We start from the raw sequence: 19,987 nt of genomic DNA, 5'->3' as shown, positions 1-19,987 counted from the left end.
TTCAGAGTACCTGCAGAGTACACTCGGGCTTCAAGGTTGGCGTTTACTTCCGTGAGAACACAGATCCTAGATTCCTGAGTGTATAATATAACTATTAGTGCTTACCCATCTTTGTATTTCGTGAATGGTTTGCTGATATGTACACCGTTCGCTTGCTTTAGGCATACAAGATATCATAAACTGGCTCTGTAAACGTAAGCCAACCTTGTAGCCTTCCCGACAAACGTCAGGCAAGGACTTGGTAAGAGAGAGAGAGAGAGAGAGAGAGAGAGAGAGAGAGAGAGAGAGAGAGAGAGTTAATAGAAAAGTACAAAACCAACAACACAACTTATATCCAAAGCAAAACTTCCCCAACTAGATTTTAACGACTTTGAATATGTTTTACTATTATATATAAATGTCTGTGTCTTTTATTTATTCCCGGGCTGATTTAAGAGCTGGGGTTTATTTCACGGGTGTTGACAAGTTGATGAGTTTCTCTGTGCCTTGTAACAATATACAGCATAGGATCCTCTCTCTCTGTCTTTTTCTCTTATCCCCTCCATCGTCTGCAAGCCTGAATGAGTCTGAAGGAAAATCTTCCAACTCCTTATCATTTACACTTTCTTATTTTGGTCAGTATATATTATACTTTTTTATCCTTCCTAAATTTTGTTGCGCTACGTTGTGAATTTAATTCTTGTAGTTATTGAGATGTTGGGAAGGTAGTGACAGCTTGTGGCTGTGTTGTCTTGAATACTTGCCTCATAATTCAAAAACGCTTTTGAAGACAACGAAACAGCGTATTTATCAGAGGCTGTATGTTATTGAAGAGTAATCTGAGAACTGTGCGTTATAAACGTGATGTCTTCATTCTGATACAAACCAATTTTGTTTCCTCTTTGTTTATGTTCTTCGATATGTATAGCAGCGTGTATATTTTTGCACGGATAGGAATAATCATTTATGCGTCTTCTCCTTGGAAACCAAGAAAATTGCGTTTAATATTGTTTTTTGCTAGTAATTATACGGAGTAAGTTTCTTAGATATTTCCTTAGCAACCAGTTGCTGAGTGCAAGACTGTGTTCAACTGTTATTAATTTACATCTGATGTAAAACACTTGACAAGCAAACCAGAAACTCAAGGACTTCATTACACATTACTAGGGCTAGGGTTAGGATTTTAATGTAGTTAAAGATGTTAAAAAATGTAATCTCAGAAATGCAATATTGACCTATAAATATTTTGAAATGCAAAAAGAATCTTAAAAAAAAAAAAGCTGTTACAAACAGGAAAAATAAGCTTTTTATTTTCCACTTTTTGCATACAATAGTAATATACGTTACAAGAGCGGTATGTTGACGTTTTCATGTTCGAGGAAAAGATTGAAAAAGCGAAACGTAGTTGAGCTTTTTAATTTCCGAGAACATGAAAACAAACATACCGCTCTTGTATCGTACATTATTTTGTGCGAAGATCGTTTATTACATACCTGAAAGACGAATTTCTAATTAGTTGCAATGAAATCTCCATCTTGGTTTCTGTTTAATGACGGCAACTTCGGAACACCAAAATATATTTCTTCAACATTGTTGCTGTAAAATGTTTTCTGTGTTTACTATACTCCAGCAGGCTGTGATATACGTCTGTCTTCCCCCTCCCCCCATTCTATAAATGCGAACTTAAAACAAACGGTAAGGTTATGTAATGATTTATTTTTCATTTTAATATTTTAACAATATTATTTATATAACATATTGCAGTAATAACATCGGCATCTGGAATCTCGTTGATTTTTTCACGGCTTCCTTAATGTTACTTGTATCAGGAATGTAATAAGTTTCGTGGAGTAGTAGACTTTGCTTAATTTTTGCAAATATTTAAAAACAATAATTAACATTGCAATTTAGGTGAAATTGCAGTGGTAAGTTTCCATTTTATAATTATTACTATGTTAAACGTCTCTAAAAATAATATGTTAAAAGCCTACAGCAGTAAAATGAATGTCGCGCTTAAGCGGTAAGAAGAGGGAAATTGTTATGTGTGTTACGTTGGGAATACTGAATGTGGTATTTCACACTTACCGCGTATTGGTTCTGTGCGGAAAACAAGCAAATACTCACGATCTCGCACAAAATGATCATAAGCTAATTTTAAAATATACTTTTGCATTAGAAATTGTTATTAAATTGTAGATTTCACTAAAGCATTCGATATGATAAAGAGACCCAAACTTTTTTAAATTCTCACAACAGGGATATAGCAAACATTCTACGTATATGTTGAACTTGGAGTCAGAACACAAAGGGAAAAACACTTGAGGAGAGGGTTTCGATCCGGTGCTGTGGAATGAACTTTGGCGTAGCTCAACGGTTAGAGCGCTTGGTACGTAGAACCAAGGACCCGAGTTCGATCCCCGGCGCCGGAGTGAATTTTTCTCCTCTATTAACCATTGTTGCCATAACAGATATATTCTGTAAAACCAAAAAACTAATCTTTACGTTGTTTGCTGACGGCCAGGTTGTGACTGCTACTTATGAGGATAATTTACAGAAAGGTTTATTTTCACTAAATTGAAGAAACGATACTCTACGCAACATTCTTTGATAATACTTACAATGACAGATCTTGTCATATGTTTTTTTTGTTCCACTGAAGTAACTTCAGGTTTTCCCAAAGCTTTTATTGAATTAGGCAGGAATACGAAATTAGATATGATGTAGCATAATTTAACTTTGATTTGTGTATCACCAATCAGTTTTCGAAGAATCTTAATTCGAATAGCATAATTTCTCGATCGCACTGAAGTTGGTACGTGAGAATTATTCTTGTCTCATCTGAAATGTACATTTTCTTCTTGGGAGTTCTTGTAAGATTGATACAAAAAGTCACTCAAATCACAAAAGTGTATTTTATTTTAAAATGGGAATAAATATTATGTTATTAGTCTATAAAACGTTCATAAATGCACAAGAAATGCAAAATACCGATAAAAATGCAGCTTCTCACGAAATTTTAAAATAAATAAATAAATAAATAAATAAATAAATAAATCAAAATAACGTACTAACGAATGGGTTTCAATTCATTTAATTAATTTTCTATGACACATGTAATATAAAATCAAGCAACAATTCTATCCAGTGGGAAAAAGATGCAAAATCATCAAACCCCTATCCCTGCACATTGCACAAATGGCTTTGGTGACCAGGAAGGTTATGAATCGAAGTGTTCTCATAATTCTCTAATAGAGGCCTGTACAATCGCTGTCTGAATAGTATCTGTTATTGAAAATTCACAGTTTGAAATTAACGGGCTGGACAAAAAATTTTAGCTTTACATATCTTTATTCGTGGAAAAATAGACAGGCCTGTTTTCAAGTGTCCATTATAAGAAGTCAGCGCTTTATTTACAGTAGAAATTACACTGAATGTTTTCTGCGATCTCGAATGAAACATTTTTACAACGGAATGAAATGGACATTTTAATTCAAATGTTTTTAAGAAAGGACACTGGTTCTTTGAGAACAGAAAACTTTTTTAAAAAGTTCCATTTTTCCTTTAAAAAAACAGTGCCCAGAATATTAAAGTTAGCTAGATAACAGTTTAGAAATTACGAGGTATCAGTTTTTAGAAGTTCTGTGTCCTGTATCCCTTTTGTTCTCTGTATCTGCTTACTACCGGTGCGCTATATGACACTCTTCCGTTAAACCGCACGCACTATGCTGGTTGGTCGCCTGGACGGAACCAGCAATTAAACCGTAAAGCGATAATTACTCAACCCTTAACTTGAATTATAGATTTTTTCTCTCTTCACAAATAAGTGTTACGTTTTCTTGATCAGTGTTTACAACTCCATTAAAATTAGAAAAAGAAAGACTGTTTCGAAATAGTAGACGCATTTGATGATTCGTTGTGCCGTGTTTTATTGAGGAAAGATTACTAATTAAGACCAATTTTGTAACAGAAAACCTAAAGCAAATTTTATAGTAGTCCTGTGAAGCCTAGCAGTCTGTGTATTACGAGTAGATGGAGGATATTTGAGAACTAAAAAATGTACATATGCCATGAAAACACATAGTTGCACCGTGGTAAAGTTCCAGGCATTCTTGACATGGGTACTAAAACTTAGAATGAATTGATGTGGTGATATAACGGTCCGAACGAAAGAGGAAAGAATTGATATCATTCTTAATTCTGGTAGGTTAAGCCACAGAAATGTTGCAGCAGACTGGACGAACAGTTCCTTGGACATTAGGTTGGTCGACGTGAAGCAGTAGAATGGCCGGCCAGATTTAACACCCCTTAATTTTTTCTCTTGGGGTTACATAAAGAGCTTGGTAGGATGAAGAGAAAATTGAGAATGTGGAACATTTAAAGAAGCGTATCATTGAAGACTGTGCTAAAGTCACCCTGAAATGCTACAAAATATTCTATCCACATTCTCAATTTTCTCTTTATATATCAAGACCTTTATGTAACCCCAAACGAAAAAATCAAGGGGTGTTTAATCTGGAGACCTGGCCGGCCATTCTACTGGTCCATGCCGACCAATCCAATGTCCAGAGAACTGTTCGTTCAGTCTGCTGCAACATTTATGTGGCTTAACCTACCAGAATTAAGAATGATATCAATTCTTTCCTGTTTGGATAATGTCATCACGAAAATCAAGAAATTTGTTACAGAAAAGATTCAAATAATCACAACAATGCATTGAAACTGTCACAGATTAACCAAACAGTAAAGCAGGGAAAGTTAATTACCAGAATTGCATAAAAATACCTTTTCCAAAGCCTCCTTAGTACCGTACCATGTTACAAAATATCTGTAGATGCAGTAACTAATGTTTGTATCATTATTACAGTTATCTTTAAATAACTTGAAAATATTAGAGATATCTCAAAACGGATTGCACTATTGTTTTTCTCAGAAAATTTCACGTGATTCTGAGTACCTACATGACCCCTTTCCCATTTAAAATTTCAAAGTTGCATTCAAAATGGCGGCTTTTGAGACAACTAAGGGCTAGAATCGAATGTGTCACTGGTAGAGCATTGGTCTTACAAATACTGGTAACACCAATTGTACCGGTAATCGAAAATCAAGCATATGGAAGATATTTATATGGTTCCAAACTTTTGATTCACTTTGTATAATAAAAAAATAAATAATTGATTAAATGGCGATCTTACTCGTGTTAAATACGTAAGCATGTGCGCCTTACAGCTGTCTCGGTGCTACTTGACACCATCCTCAGAGCCTACTAGATCTCGGCGCTATCTCAACTTCGCTGCCTGTTGTGTGGGTGCGTTCGCGTGATGAAGAGTTGTGTCAAATAGTGTGTGTGTTCTGAAATTGATCTGTGTGTTGAGAACATATGCCGAACACATAACTAATGCTAACCACACATACAATAACATAAATACAGACATGGAAATCCTACACATACAACCTAAAAACCAAAAACTCAACCCACTAAAACAATATGAAATGTACAGACACACTAAAACACACCCTAATCAAATTCTCAACACACAGATTAATTTCAGAACACATACACTATTTGACACAACTCTTCATCACGCGAACGCACCCACACAACAGGCAGCGAAGTTGAGATAGCGCCGAGATCTAGTAGGCTCTGAGGATGGTGTCAAGTAGCACCGAGACAGCTGTAAGCCGCATATGTTCACGTAATTAACACGAGTAAGATCGCCATTTAATCAATTATTTATATTCAAGTGTGAAAGTAGTATACGAAAGATTCAACATGGAAAAAAAAATGAAAATACAGTTATGTCTGAACGGAGAAAAATAGACAATTTATGGTGGTGGGGGTGGTGGTGGTGGTGGTGGTGGTGGTGGTGGTGGTGGTGGTGGTGGTGGTGGAAGTACTGGCGGAAACCGCGTTACAGATTTTGTCATCCTTTAAAATCTATCACCCTCAGCCAGTTTTGAACCCACAGATTTCGGATTCAACAGCAGTATTATAACCACTTGGCCATCGAGGATATCGGCAGTGTAAAACTAGGTTGTATTACTTCATTTGTCATGACGTTTTATACCTACTTTCGTATTCGCGAAAGGTTTACGTTTGTAAAAATAAACGTTTTCCTAAACATCCGATGACTAGTTACAAGTTGTGCTGTTTCATTTCTTTCTTGGAAGATATTGATTACTATGATTTGAGGCTGTACTTAGGTCTGCTTGTAATTCATATGTAATGAAATATACACGAAATAGCCTCGTGCAATATTTCTAAAAGAATGAAACTTGAGGAGACCTGGTACTTGCTATGAATTGCATGTGAAATCATTACCTATAATTTTCTATTCTCTTGCTCCAAGCCACCTTGTTGGTATCAATTCCAAGGTTTCTTCTAGTTACTTGTCCAGCGGGACGTCTTGTCCCCAGAAATCATATGATTGAGTGATTTTCGATGCAGCGTTTTTCTGATTCCTTATGCACTGATGATATTAAATGCGACACTGGCGGACCAAGAAAATTAAGTTAATGACGGAGAAAAATTCGCTCCGGCACCGAAGATCGAAATCGGAACCCCGAGTTATGCGCACTGTGTGCTCTACCACTAAACTACGTCCAGGCTCAATCCACAGTATCAGATCGAATCTTTCTCCTTTGATTTTCCCCTTAGTGGCATACTCCATGTTCTACATATCATCCTACAAGGAGCGCAATCATATGAGTGACTTGTACAGCCGGGATTCCATAGTTTATTTGCATTGTTAGACGAATAAATAATCTATGTAAGGATTATTAATTTTTTGGTCCTACAGAATCATCTGTTAATGTTAGTATTTGTTAATGACTGAGGAAAGTTTTCTCCGGCGTAGCTCGGTGGTAGAGCAACCGGTGCGTAGAACTGATAGTCCCGAGTTCGATCCTCGGCGCCAAAGCGATTTTTTTCTCCTTCATCAACAAATATTAACCACAACAGATAATTCTGTAGGACCAAAAATTAATAATTCTTACCAGAAAATTTTGTTTCTATGTTACCATTCACTGGAAGTTCAATCTTGAAATTGCCAGTATTCTAACCCGGGTCTGCAGCATAGAAACCCAACCGAATAACAGTTATTTGTTGTGACACATTATGGAAAATTTGTAGTGCATTTACCGTTTGTTCCTGGTTATCTTTGCAGAAATTAATCCTACCATATTTATTGCAGTATTAAATTCAGCAATTCTCCAATTCCCATGTAAATTAAAATTAATTAGTATAATAAAGAAATTTTTTGTTAAGCATTCTTCTGTAAGAGGTTTCCATACAAAGAAAATAATATTAGGAAAAAAAATAACTATATTCATTTGCCTTCTTGGGATGATTTTCATAGACAATAATTAATATAAACAATGAAATTCCGTTGGAAGTACTTCCTCCAACAGTTTCTTAAAAAATTTAAAAACAAGTATTACGTATAAAAAAATTGTATTGATTAATAAGATCTGCTATTAATACCGAAACTAATTGTAAGTGAGAACACTACCTAAATTACTGTATCTTCTTTCACTGGCAAACAAGGGAATTTGCATTTGCAGTATTGTCTAATAAATGTATACATACATACATACATACATACATACATACATACATACATACATACATACATATATACATACATACATACATACATACATACATACATACATACATACATACATACATACATACATACATACATACTGTACATACATACATACATACCGTACGTACATACATACATACATACATACATACATACATACATACATACATACATACATACATACATACATACATACATACATACATACATACATACATAAGCTTATATCGCATCGCTCAGCAGAATCCATAGAAACAATTACAAACAAGAAATAAAGTTTGTGTAGACATTTTCTTAAAATGGTTTTCAAGGAGACAGATTGTTGAAAACAAGAACAATTCTGTCAGTTTCTCTGAGCGGCGCCCATAAAAATTAATGATTGCAAACAAAAGAATGTTTTATTTTTCTCACCTGCTTTTAATAGAAACTAATTTATTGCAAGTCAGAAAAATTGTGTCGAATAGTTCTTTCTGTGTGTGGTATTTATAAGAAGAAAGCTGTTACGTCACAGTCTAAGCGTCGCTGCTCTGTTTTGCAGTAAAGCTTTTCCTTTGATGTACAGAAAGTTGTTAGCGTAGGTCAGCGTTTCCAAGTGACGTAATACGTAGCAGCAACCTTGAATACTGCAGTAAAAGTGCATTGTCTATCATTTTTTTTCGTTTTCTGCATTTTAATGTTTTTAATACATGCGCATATACTGAGTCATGTTCAATTAAACATGCGAGCAGCGCGGAATTCTGGGGAATTAGCTCGAAACTCGCTCGTCGTGATTCGCTTGTTATGTACTTAGCTAACCTTCGAATATCCATTCGTTTGTAACGTGAATCAGGATAATTAATAAATAAACTTGTGTTTATTATTTCAGTCTCTTTGAGAAATCTGTTATTATTCTGTTTGTGTGTGAATGTGAAGTCGACGATGTTGGGAGTCGTGAAAGAATGCCGGATTTTACTCACGATTCTATTTTTTTAGTCGTCTTTCATATTTTGAAAACAGAACTGCACTTGTTGCATAACATACTTCCCAGATCATGAAAGAGTGTTCAGTAAATCAGTCTATGTACGACTAACTTCTTCACCATTTCTTAGACTGTGAACTATTAATTGTCCTCGACATATAATTTCTTGGATCGCAATGTAAATATATATTTAATAAATATATTAGCTTGTTTAACGATTGAATTCTAATTATTTTGCTTTGGAATGGAGGAAAGTCCACATTCAATAATTTCGAAAGTACTAGCTTAAAATTCACTTGACTATTTAGCTCGCGTATCAATTCACCCCATGTACTGTAGGTCCCTATCACCACGGCATCTCGTGTCCTCAGGTTGCGGATAGAGGAGACGGCTTCCAGATCATGAAAGAGTGTTCAGTAGCTGTAAACATATTGAATAAGCAGTCGCTGACAGCTGATGAGGTGGTCCTCCAGCTTGGGGGTTGGGCGAAAGGCTAATAACTCATCATTGTAAAAAACAGCTTCTTACGAAACCTAAAAATAAGCCTTGGAATGGGATTGATTTTCTAGCACGAGGTATAAAGTTACAGGAGAATAGAGAAACTTACACAACGCAGAACTGCACGCATTATATTCTTCACCTGACATTATTAGGAATATTAAATCCAGACGTTTGATATGAATTTTTTGTGAAATCGTGCGTATTTGCTTGTTTTCCGCACATAACCAATACGCGGTAAGTGTGAAATACCACATTCAGTATTCCCAACATAACACACATAACAATTTTCCCTCTTCTTACCGCTTAAGCGCCACATTCATTTTACTGCTCTAGGCTTTTAACATATTATTTTTAGAGACGTTTAACATAGTAATAATTATAAATTGGAAACTTACCACTGCAATTTCACCTAAATTGCAATGATAATTATTGTTTTTAAATATTTGCAAAAATTAAGTAAAGTCTACTACTCCACGAAACTTATTGCATTCCTGATACAAGTAACATTAAGGAAGCCGTGAAAAAATCAACGAGATTCCAGATGCCGATGTTATTTCTGCAATATGTTATATAAATAATATTGTTAAAATAATAAAATGAAAAATAAATCATTACATAACCTGGGGGGGGGGAAGACAGACGTATATCACGGCCTGCTGGAGTATAGTAAACACAGAAAACATTTTATAGCAACAACGTTGAAGAAAGATATTTTGGTTTTCCGAAGTTGCTGTCATTAAACAGAAACCAACATGGAGATTTCATTGTAACTAATTAGAAATTCGTCTTTCAGGTATGTAATAAACGATCTTCGCACAAAATAATGTACGATACACGAGCGGTATGTTTGCTTTCATGTTCTCGGAAATTAAAAAAGCTCAACTACGTTTCGATTTTTCAATCTTTTCCTCGAACATGAAAACGTCAACATACCGCTCTTGTAACGTATATTACTATTACATAACGAGTATCACAGTTATGGATATATTTATTTTTAAACAACATAAGTTTATTTTGTTTTGTTAGAATTAATATTTTATAAAAATATGTACAGGGAACGATAATAATTTTGAGATTTCTAAATGTTTTACATGGCTCATTATTATTAACTTTGCAAATTACTCTAGATTGGGAAAGGAACTAGCCATCCTACCCCATAATCTCCTGACTTTGTCGCCTCATGAGTGGTAGGCCTACCTTGTTGGTGTCACTTATGAGGTTTAAACCTGTCTTCGGATAGTTCACTAAACAACAGTACGTTTTCTAGATATAACAATTCCATTGGTATTAACAGAATTACTCCATAATATTATATTCCATGCCTTAAGTACGATACACCAAAAAGTATGACAAAGCATGCTAAGTTATTTTTTGGCTACAAAATCTACTTGCTCATTGCAGTCAAATAATTCATCAACAGACTGTAGCTAGAAACAAAGAATTTTTTAACATGTTTTTGAGCATTCATTAAAATGCCATCAAAATTAACTTAAATGTATTATTATTATTATTATTATTATTATTATTATTATTATTATTACAAGGCTTTCGGAAATTTAAGCACATTGTTGTAATGATATTAACTATTAATTTAAATACTAAAGCACCAACTTTTAAATTGGTGCGAAGCATTTTTAACTTTAAACCTAATTTCTTAATACTTCGTGCAGAGACAATTATCGAGGTGTCGTCCGCGTACATAAATACTTTTCCAACGGTAATAAATTCAGATATTATGTCATTCAGATACAAAAAACTTAATAATGGGCCTAGCACTGAGCCCTGAGGTACACCAATCTTTAAAACTGGAAGAAGTAAAATTGTTAACACTGACATTAATTTTACGATTCTTTAAGTAAGATTCCAAAAGCTCTAACAATTTATGGGCAAATCGCAATATAGCGAACGTAGAAGCTTCGCCCACGACCCCTTCCACTTTTCCCCTACTAGCTCACCAGACAATCTACGTGACAGGCGAGTGTTGTGTCGAATGCACATTTCATGTGGGTGGGGATAACTTCCCCTACTGGCGTTCGCTATATTGCGATTTGTCCCAATTTATCTGTAAAACGCTAGTAATTCTAGTTTAACAATCAATGTTTTAATATTCAAAAGATTAAACGCTTTGGAAGGATCGAAAAACAATCCAGCAACATGATTTTCTTCATCAAATTCTTTACAAATAATATTATGAGTTGACTGATTTTTTTAAATTCAAGAACTTAAAATCTGTTACCATCAAATAGTACTAGAAATGATTTATCTAATCAGCATAATGTACTAAAAATCTTCAACTACTTTCATCTCTGTGGAAGATATTAAAATGGAATACAACTTGTCCTAGGAAACGAAACAAGTTATGTGCTTTTCCGTTTGGTACAATCGTAATGCCAAAAGAAGGTCAATGATTCGCTCTTTCACGTATGAGAAGTGGTTGACATTTCGGTTTTAATACATTTCAAATGAGAATACTCCTTCTTATGAATTCCGAACAAGAAAACACGTTTCTTCAAGCAGCAAGTGTATCTCACGCTCGTATTCAGTTCTGGAGCAAGTAACGTAAGATCGTGGTAATAGATTTTTTTTTCGGAATGCTGATTTACTCTTGAGCTATATCATGATTTCTAGCAGTAAGGGTTTCTTTATTTCATCCTTCCGTGTATATGGTATTGTATTGTACTGAGATGGCCAATATCGCAACAGGGGGCCTGTTTGGATAACACGACTCCCCATGGGGGGTTACATTGTACCCTAACAAGGCGGGAGTAAACCCCTCAACCTACAGAGATTTCTTTTTCTGTCTACCTTCTCAAGCTTCTGGGTTCAGAATGTGGTATAACTTCAGTGTTTTTTTTTTCTTTTGGTTGTAGCCTGTACTTTTTTTTAACGTTTATTCTTGTTTTGGGCTTCCGTGATAATCTGTCGTACTATAAAAACACGATTACACTGAGCAAAACTTTTGTTCAGTAGTAGAACAAATGAAAGGGTTCGTAATCTCTCGCGGAGTAACAAGGTATCTTAACAATACCGTATATTAATGCTTATAACCCCATAGAACTGTTTCCTGCCACAACAGATGTCTGTTATATTAAATGCATGGATGGCGAAATTAATTAACGTGTGTATGCAAAAGAAACACATGTTTGGGACCAAGGTAATCAGTGGAGTATTTGAACTTAAAAAAAATGGGAGAAGGCAAAAACATACTACATACAGCAATACAGCCGTTTTATAACTTAAATGCTCAACCATCGAATGCTTATTGGAGGTTTCTTACCAAATTAAAAGGGAGTCGATCGGACATTTGCATTTTCTTTTTCCTTTCTGCTTACTATCACATTCTACTATATACAGTCACGAAGCTTGGGATGATTTTTTGCAAATCTCGCGATAGTTGCTAGCCGCTTGGAGCGCTGTGAGTACTAGGAACAATAGACTGTGCCACAGCCATCGTGATCTAATACAGGCCGTAAGGCAGACCATGTAACTCGCTTAACCCGATCACGAAGGGCGGCATTTCAACCATGTAAATTAGTTGAAATGCATAAACAGTAACATATGTTTCTCTAAAATGTAGTGTAATTCCATTAATAAAATTTAAAACAATGATTATGAGACACTTCAGACATAATTCACTTGTGAGTTAAGATGTAATATTATTTATGGTGTGAAAATTACGTTGTTCGTATGTGTAATACCTGTCTTTATTTCGATAAAATTTTGCGAAATTCTTGTACATTCATTTATGCACGATTCAATAATTTTCAATTGCACCGCACGGATATTTAGATATGTTGAAATTATAGGTTATGTTTACTGTACAAGTTGCCGCTTTCTGTCTAAATTTAGTGATCTCCAATGCCTTGCCATTCATATGAAAATTATAGGTTATGTTTACTATATTTAACTTATATTCCTAAATTCGCAATCGTACATTATAATTAAGCATAATGCCATGTATGATACCCCGGACATTCAATTTGTCTGTATTTTAATACTACAATTGAATACTGAATAATATTGTATTTATCTACTACTTAAGAGACGAAGTAATACAATTGTACGTACACTAATTTCATAGGAGTGGTATGGTAAATGTTTTGTCTAAAATTAAGGAAGGTAGATGTGCTAAATTGAAATCACAATATAAATTCTTTTTTATTAAACCTCAAAATAGCTTGCATTCTAAACTTGAAACGTTGACGTTATGTTAACAAGTAAAATTCTCTTCACATCAAAATAACACATTTTTGTAATTATTTCTGCAACATATTATGCAACAAGAAGTAAACCGAACTTATGGACACATTACACTAATTAAAGCTTAGCAATGATAAGCAATAAAGTTATAATATTTCACTGAGCTCCATACACTGAAATAGAAAACCCGAACAAATATTACGGCCTGGTCTAGATCGAAAAAGCATTGACTGTGCCGTATTTCGCATTTTTGTGAAAAGCTATGTAAACTGTGAAATGTTTGTTATCGGTTGTAATAACTGTAAATGGCTAAAATACAATAATTTGAATAATATGGGACAAGGAGACGTTTGTAGTACTATAAATTGTAAGAAAAATAGGTTAGAGTTATCCTTCTTCCGAAAGATCCAGGAAGGTGAGTTTGTGGAATATAATATAGTGGAAGGAAGGTGTTAATTTTTTCAAAAGAACACGATATCGAAAGTACAATACATTTCATGGTCTGCTAGGGAAAGAGTCTGTGATGAGGCGATAGTAGCGATCCTGGTGGTGAGCAACTATCTATGGATGCATATTTCAACTGTCTGCGTTTGCATATTTAGTAAGTATTAAGCTTCGTGACTGTATATACTAGACTGTGTCACTATGTTCAGCATTAATATAGGCTAACCCACCATGTGGCAGAATGATGAGTGGGTGGAAATAAAATACTAAACCGGAATATCGAAAGGTTTAAGACCTCAGGAATACGTCTACACCAATCTGACTACACAGCTAGCAGTCTGGTAGCTCAGTTGCTAGGCGAAGTGGCTGCGGAATAGAAGGTCCTGGGTTCAGTTCCATGTTGTAGCGGGATTATTCTCGTTGCCGAAAACTTCCAGAACTGTCCCGGTCTTTCCCTGGGGTAAAAGACGATCGGACCGTGATATCGGTCACACCAACCTATTCTAGCGCTGAGATTATGATAACATGGGGCTCCATGCGTCCAATGGGTCTTCATGGCGTGTAAAGAAGATACTTTTGAAACTAGACTTACTTAGCTACACACCTAGGTATTTACCTAGCTTTAGGATTATCTCTCTACCTACATTTCTACATTTATATACCGGTACCCATCTATTTTCAGTACTTTTATAATACTTTCACAACTACTTAACCCTTTCTAACCCAAATTAAATTTACAAGCAATCCATGTTGAAACAAATAGCTGCATTAGGACCAATTCAGTGACCAAGTTACGGGAGTGGCAACATTTGAAACAAAATTATATTGATGAAAATGTATTGAAATAGAAGTTATCCAGCAAAATTTACCTTCATATGTAACACACAAGTATATAAATGCTATAAAGCTAATTATTGCTATATGGTATCTATAGGTAAGAAAGGGTTAACTACATTCATGATTAGTTCACTACCTATCTGTCTTTACGATTTTCTATCCACCTACCTATTAACTTCACGATTATCTACCTACACGCATTCTTATCTACTTTTACGACTATCCTCCTACCTAACTATTTACATTCGATTATTCATATAAAAATCTCTCTACATTACCTTTACAATGATGTATCTACGTACACACCTATTTTCATTTTTTTTATTTCATTTATTATATTCCATAGATCTTACATGAGCAATGAAGCTTTAAGATGTGGAACAAGTCAAAATTTTACAATATTACAATTACAATTTTTACAATATTTTACAATTTTGTAATTTTCTACAATTTTTTTAATTACCATGGATTTACTTTCTTTTACTTTTTATTTTTACTACTCTCTACATACACGTATTTGCTTATATATTTACCTAAGTTAGCCATTTCCAACTAGTACCTCTGTGACTTCACACCTCTGCTCTCGAGCTTCTTGAGAGGAGAAACATGTAAAAGGGCAAAATTTAGGAAGAGTAGCAGTGGAAGGGATGGAAATATTTAAATAACGGGGACACAACATTATCCTCTTTTTCGTGCTCTTCCAGCTCTGCTCCGAGACGAGAAATGCACTCCGACGTCACAGTTTGGCCAGTTGAAAATGACTAACCTAAGTTCTCCAGATCTTTTTGCTAAAATGAAATTCTGCTGAGACTTATCTTCGTGCGTGCATACATACATACATACATACATACATACATACATACATACAGTCCACATCTGTGGAGTAACGGTCAGCGCGTCTGGCTGCGAAACCAGGTGACCCGGGTTCGAATCCCGGTTGGGGCAAGTTATCTGGTTGAGGTTTTTTTCCGGGGTTTTCCCTCAACCCAATACGAGCAAATGCTGGGTGCTGGACCCCGGACCCATTTCACCGGCATTATCACCTTCATATCATTGAGACGCTAAATAATCTAGATGTTGATACAGCGTCATAAAATAACCCAATAAAACAAACATACATACATACATACATACATACATAAGTTAATCACGGAGCATTTTATAAACTAAGAGATTTTAATGCAGGGTTAGAGTATCCATAATGTAATCAGAGGAATGTATGCTTTAAAGTCACAGTGATAAAAGATAAATACTTCCCAGAATCGAACACGGGTTCTATTTATCGTTAAACCGTCAGCTGGCTAGGTTATGGTGGAGCTCCATATTCATTGTACACAAATCAGCCGAGTTGTAGGCATATTTGTAGAAGCTTCTGGGATTCCTATGTTCATATAATTTTCTCAAAAGTTAAAGCTACATTAAACCGTTTATATTCCTTAAGCTTTTAATACAGTACATTATATAACGCAGTCTTCATGTCTCATTTGCTACATGAACTCTTGGATTCTTACTAAATACAGCTTACATTGATTGAGCAGGTGGTTAACCTACCGCAACTGCTGGGATGATAGGCATATTGTGATAATAGTTTCTCCCACACGCAAAAAAACCATCACTTGTATATACTGTACAACTAAATGTGTGTTGTGCCCAACGGGGTTCGAACTCGTGGCCAGTCGGGTGCCAGGTTTATTACTGCAGAGCGATAATAACCGCAGATAATGCGTCCAACCGCAGCCTGTTTGTTGTGATATACTGTACGTACTAAGAAGCAGGTCGAAATTCCTTTTTCATTGTGCCATTACCACCTCTGGGGATTTGTAATGACCTCTGAGCTTGCGTCTAATTTTCATTATAGAGGTCATCTAATTTATATCTCTGCAACCTTAAATATTTATCTAGCTCTGCGATGTAAAATATTATATAGACACGCGAATGTAGTTTCGAATGCTCATTTTCCATCTGAAAGTAAATCCAGAGTATTTAGTAACTTTCTGTATAATTTAGACGTATAGCCCAGAAGTTCATGACCTAAACACCTACATTTTTGAAAGTCATATTAAGATTCAGGTAAGTTGGAATTACTTACTTACTTACAAATGGCTTTTAAGGAACCCGAAGGTTCATTGCCGCCCTCACATAAGCCCGCCATCGGTCCCTATCCTGTGCAAGATTAATCCAATCTCTGTCATCATACCCCACCTCCCTCAAATCCATTTTAATATTATCCTCCCATCTGCGTCGCGGCCTCCCTAAAGGTCTTTTTCCCTCCGGTCTCCCAACTAACACTCTATATGCATTTCTGGATTCGCCCATACGTGCTACATGCCCTGCCCATCTCAAACGTCTGGATTTTAAGTTCCTAATTATGTCAGGTGAAGAATACAATGCGTGCAGTTCTGTGTTGTGTAACTTTCTCCATTCTCCTGTAACTTCATCCCGCTTAGCCCCAAATATTTTCCTAAGCGCCTTATTCTCAAACACTCTTAACCTATGTTCCTCTCTCAGAGTGAGAGTGCAAGTTTCACAACCATACAGAAGAACCGGTAATATAATTGTTTTATAAATTCTAACTTTCAGATTTTTGGACAGCAGACTGGATGATAAGATCTTCTCAACCGAATAATAACACGCATTTCCCATATTTATTCTGCGTTTAATTTCCTCCCGAGTGTCATTTATATTTGTTACTGTTGCTCCAAGATATTTGAATTTTTCCACCTCTTCGAAGGATAAATCTCCAATTTTTATATTTCCATTTCGTACAGTATTCTGGTCACGAGACATGATCATATACTTCGTCTTTTCGGGATTTACTTCCAAACCGATCGCTTTACTTGCTTCAAGTAAAATTTCCGTGTTTTCCCTAACCGTTTGTGTATTTTCTCCTAACATATTCACGTCATCTGCATAGACAAGAAGCTGATGTAACCCGTTCAATTCCAAACCCTGCCTGTTATCCTGAACTTTCCTAATGGCATATTCTAAAGCGAAGTTAAAAAGTAAAGGTGATAGTGCATCTCCCTGCTTTAGCCCGCAGTGAATTGGAAAAGGATCAGATAGAAACTGACCTATACGGACTCTGCTGTATGTTTCACTGAGACACATTTTAATTAATCGAACTAGTTTCTTGGGAATACCAAATTCAATAAGAATATCATATAATACTTCCCTCTTAACCGAGTCATAAGCCTTTTTGAAATCTATGAATAACTGATGTACTGTACCCTTATACTCCCATTTTTTCTCCATTATCTGTCGAATACAAAAAATCTGATCAATAGTCGATCTATTACGCCGAAAACCGCACTGATGATCCCCAATAATAAGTTGGAATTATAATATAAAAGGGTTATATGATTTCACACAACATGGAATTAATCTAAATGTGGCCTTTATTACTTGATTATTATTTTCACATTATTATTATTTTTGCATCATTATTTTAACTTATATGTATGGTGTTGTGATTTAGAGCCACACTTATGCTCCTTTAAAAATGAGCATGCATGTATATGTTCACTCATTGCAGTGCCATTACCTGTGTTCAATTTTGTTTGCTTTTATTATGTCACCTGAAGATGACTTTTGTATGAGTCGAAAATATTCGTGAAACATAATATAATGTATGTTATTATAATGTACCGAAGTACATATGATATTTCCATGCAGATATTCTGCGTCATCATACGATGAAAGAGTAATGGAACGGAGAAAAATTCTCTCCGGCGCCGGGATTTGAACCCGGGTTTTCAGCTCTACGTGCTGACGCTTTATCCACTAAGCCACACCGGATTCCACCCCGGCGTCGGAAGAATCGTCTCAGTTTTTAAGTTCCAAGTCTTGGGTTCCCTCTAGTGGCCGCCCTCTGCACTACGTCATAGATATCTATGAACCTAAGACCGAAGTCCACACATGTGCTGAGGTGCACTCGTAATGAGTGACTATTTGGCATTCCGAAGACTGGTTGGAACCTTTTCAGTGAAACTAACAAGGCATCACTTATGAGGCAACTAAGCCATAAAATAAGGTATGGTGGGCAGTTCATTTCTTCCTCCATTTCATACACCTCTGAGTAGTAACTTAGTTCAATAAATAATCAGACTTGAAATATATGCAACAATTATTGTTCTTCCTGTGAGACATATCAATTGACGTACTGCCTGATAATAGATGTATGTGTTTCTAAGAAAAGCAAACACCGGTGTATAACATTAGGAATTTATGATTTTATTATTTATTATTTAAATATGCAGAATACAGAATATCATTACAATAGAAATATAAATAAAATAATACAATCAATATGAAAAGAGGATACAATAATATTAACAAAATTTGAGTACCGAATGAGCAGTGTAAATGAACATTAAATAAAGAATCACCATTAGAATTAGCCTCGTTTTTAACTATTAGATATAAATTAAAATTTTTATTCGAATCAAATTGCTTGCTTTTGTGCAAGCGCTTAATTTTTTTAAACATTTAATGAGGGCTTTCGTTGATATAGACCTACCTTTTAATAGAGTTATGTTAAGACTTCATAATATCTCACACCCGCATCTAATAGACAGTTTTTCTGCTGGCCAATTCGAGTAAGGACACGGTATTGTTTATACAGTTTGGCTTTCCTGTTAATATCTTATTAATCTACGCCTTGTGTTGAGCTATTTGTTTCGGTTAAGTTGTGGTTTTTACTTTTTCGTGTCTGTCTCGAGGCCGGATATTATGAGATTTTTGTGGTTTTGCTTCTTACGTCAGGAAAGACTGCAACAAGTATAAAAGGTAACTGATAATAGAGATTGTCGATTTATCTAAGTCATAGTAGGCCTGAACTATGTACTTTTAGTGTGTTTCAAGTGGAAGCCATATAAATAAAAGAAGTACGTTGCTAAGGAAACAAGGATGTTTCATTTGCGTGGTTCTTGTGTGATATGGAGTGTCAGTACAGGGTCCGAGAAACCTGTTTATATGTCTGGTGCGTGTGAAACCACATTTCCCAAGCGACAAAACATGAATGTAATTTCTCTTGGAAATAAATATAGAAGGCTCTAGGCGAAATGCTGCACGGTTGTCCAGGAGTCCTGTATTGTACGGGGTTTCCCGTACTCGAGGCTCAGAAGTCTTGTATGTATATGGAACGAGACTGTAAAAGTCTCATGTTTTTTTTTGTGAAATCATATAGAATAAATCAAATTATTCATCGATATTGTTTCAGGGACATGAATTTTTGCAGTTACTGCTTAGAATATTTAAGGAAGTTATCAGACGGCACTAAACAGAGATTATAATTCTACTATTGCTCCCATTCTACCGGCGTGGTCTAAGGATATAGAATGATACTCGTATATTGAGGCTTCACTAGTTAAGGTTGGTTCACAATAAACCGGGAACGAGAACCAGAGTGAAAACGAGAAGCAGAGAACGTGAATATGAAAATTTTTTATTCACAATAAACCGA

The 19,987-nt window shown here is 35.4% G+C and overlaps 1 protein-coding gene across 5 annotated transcripts in view; it reads left to right on the top strand.

The window, feature by feature from the left end:
* The window catches only part of dac (dachshund family transcription factor), a 1,230,461-nt gene that overhangs the window by 67,890 nt on the left and 1,142,584 nt on the right, over positions 1 to 19,987 (top strand). The gene's annotated exons all lie outside the window — the stretch shown is intronic.

The sequence above is a fragment of the Periplaneta americana genome, chromosome 2, assembly GCF_040183065.1.
Source record: "Periplaneta americana isolate PAMFEO1 chromosome 2, P.americana_PAMFEO1_priV1, whole genome shotgun sequence".
NCBI lineage: Eukaryota > Metazoa > Arthropoda > Insecta > Blattodea > Blattidae > Periplaneta > Periplaneta americana.
Note: the sequence above shows the minus strand (reverse complement) of the source record. Positions and strands in the feature narration are given on the sequence as shown.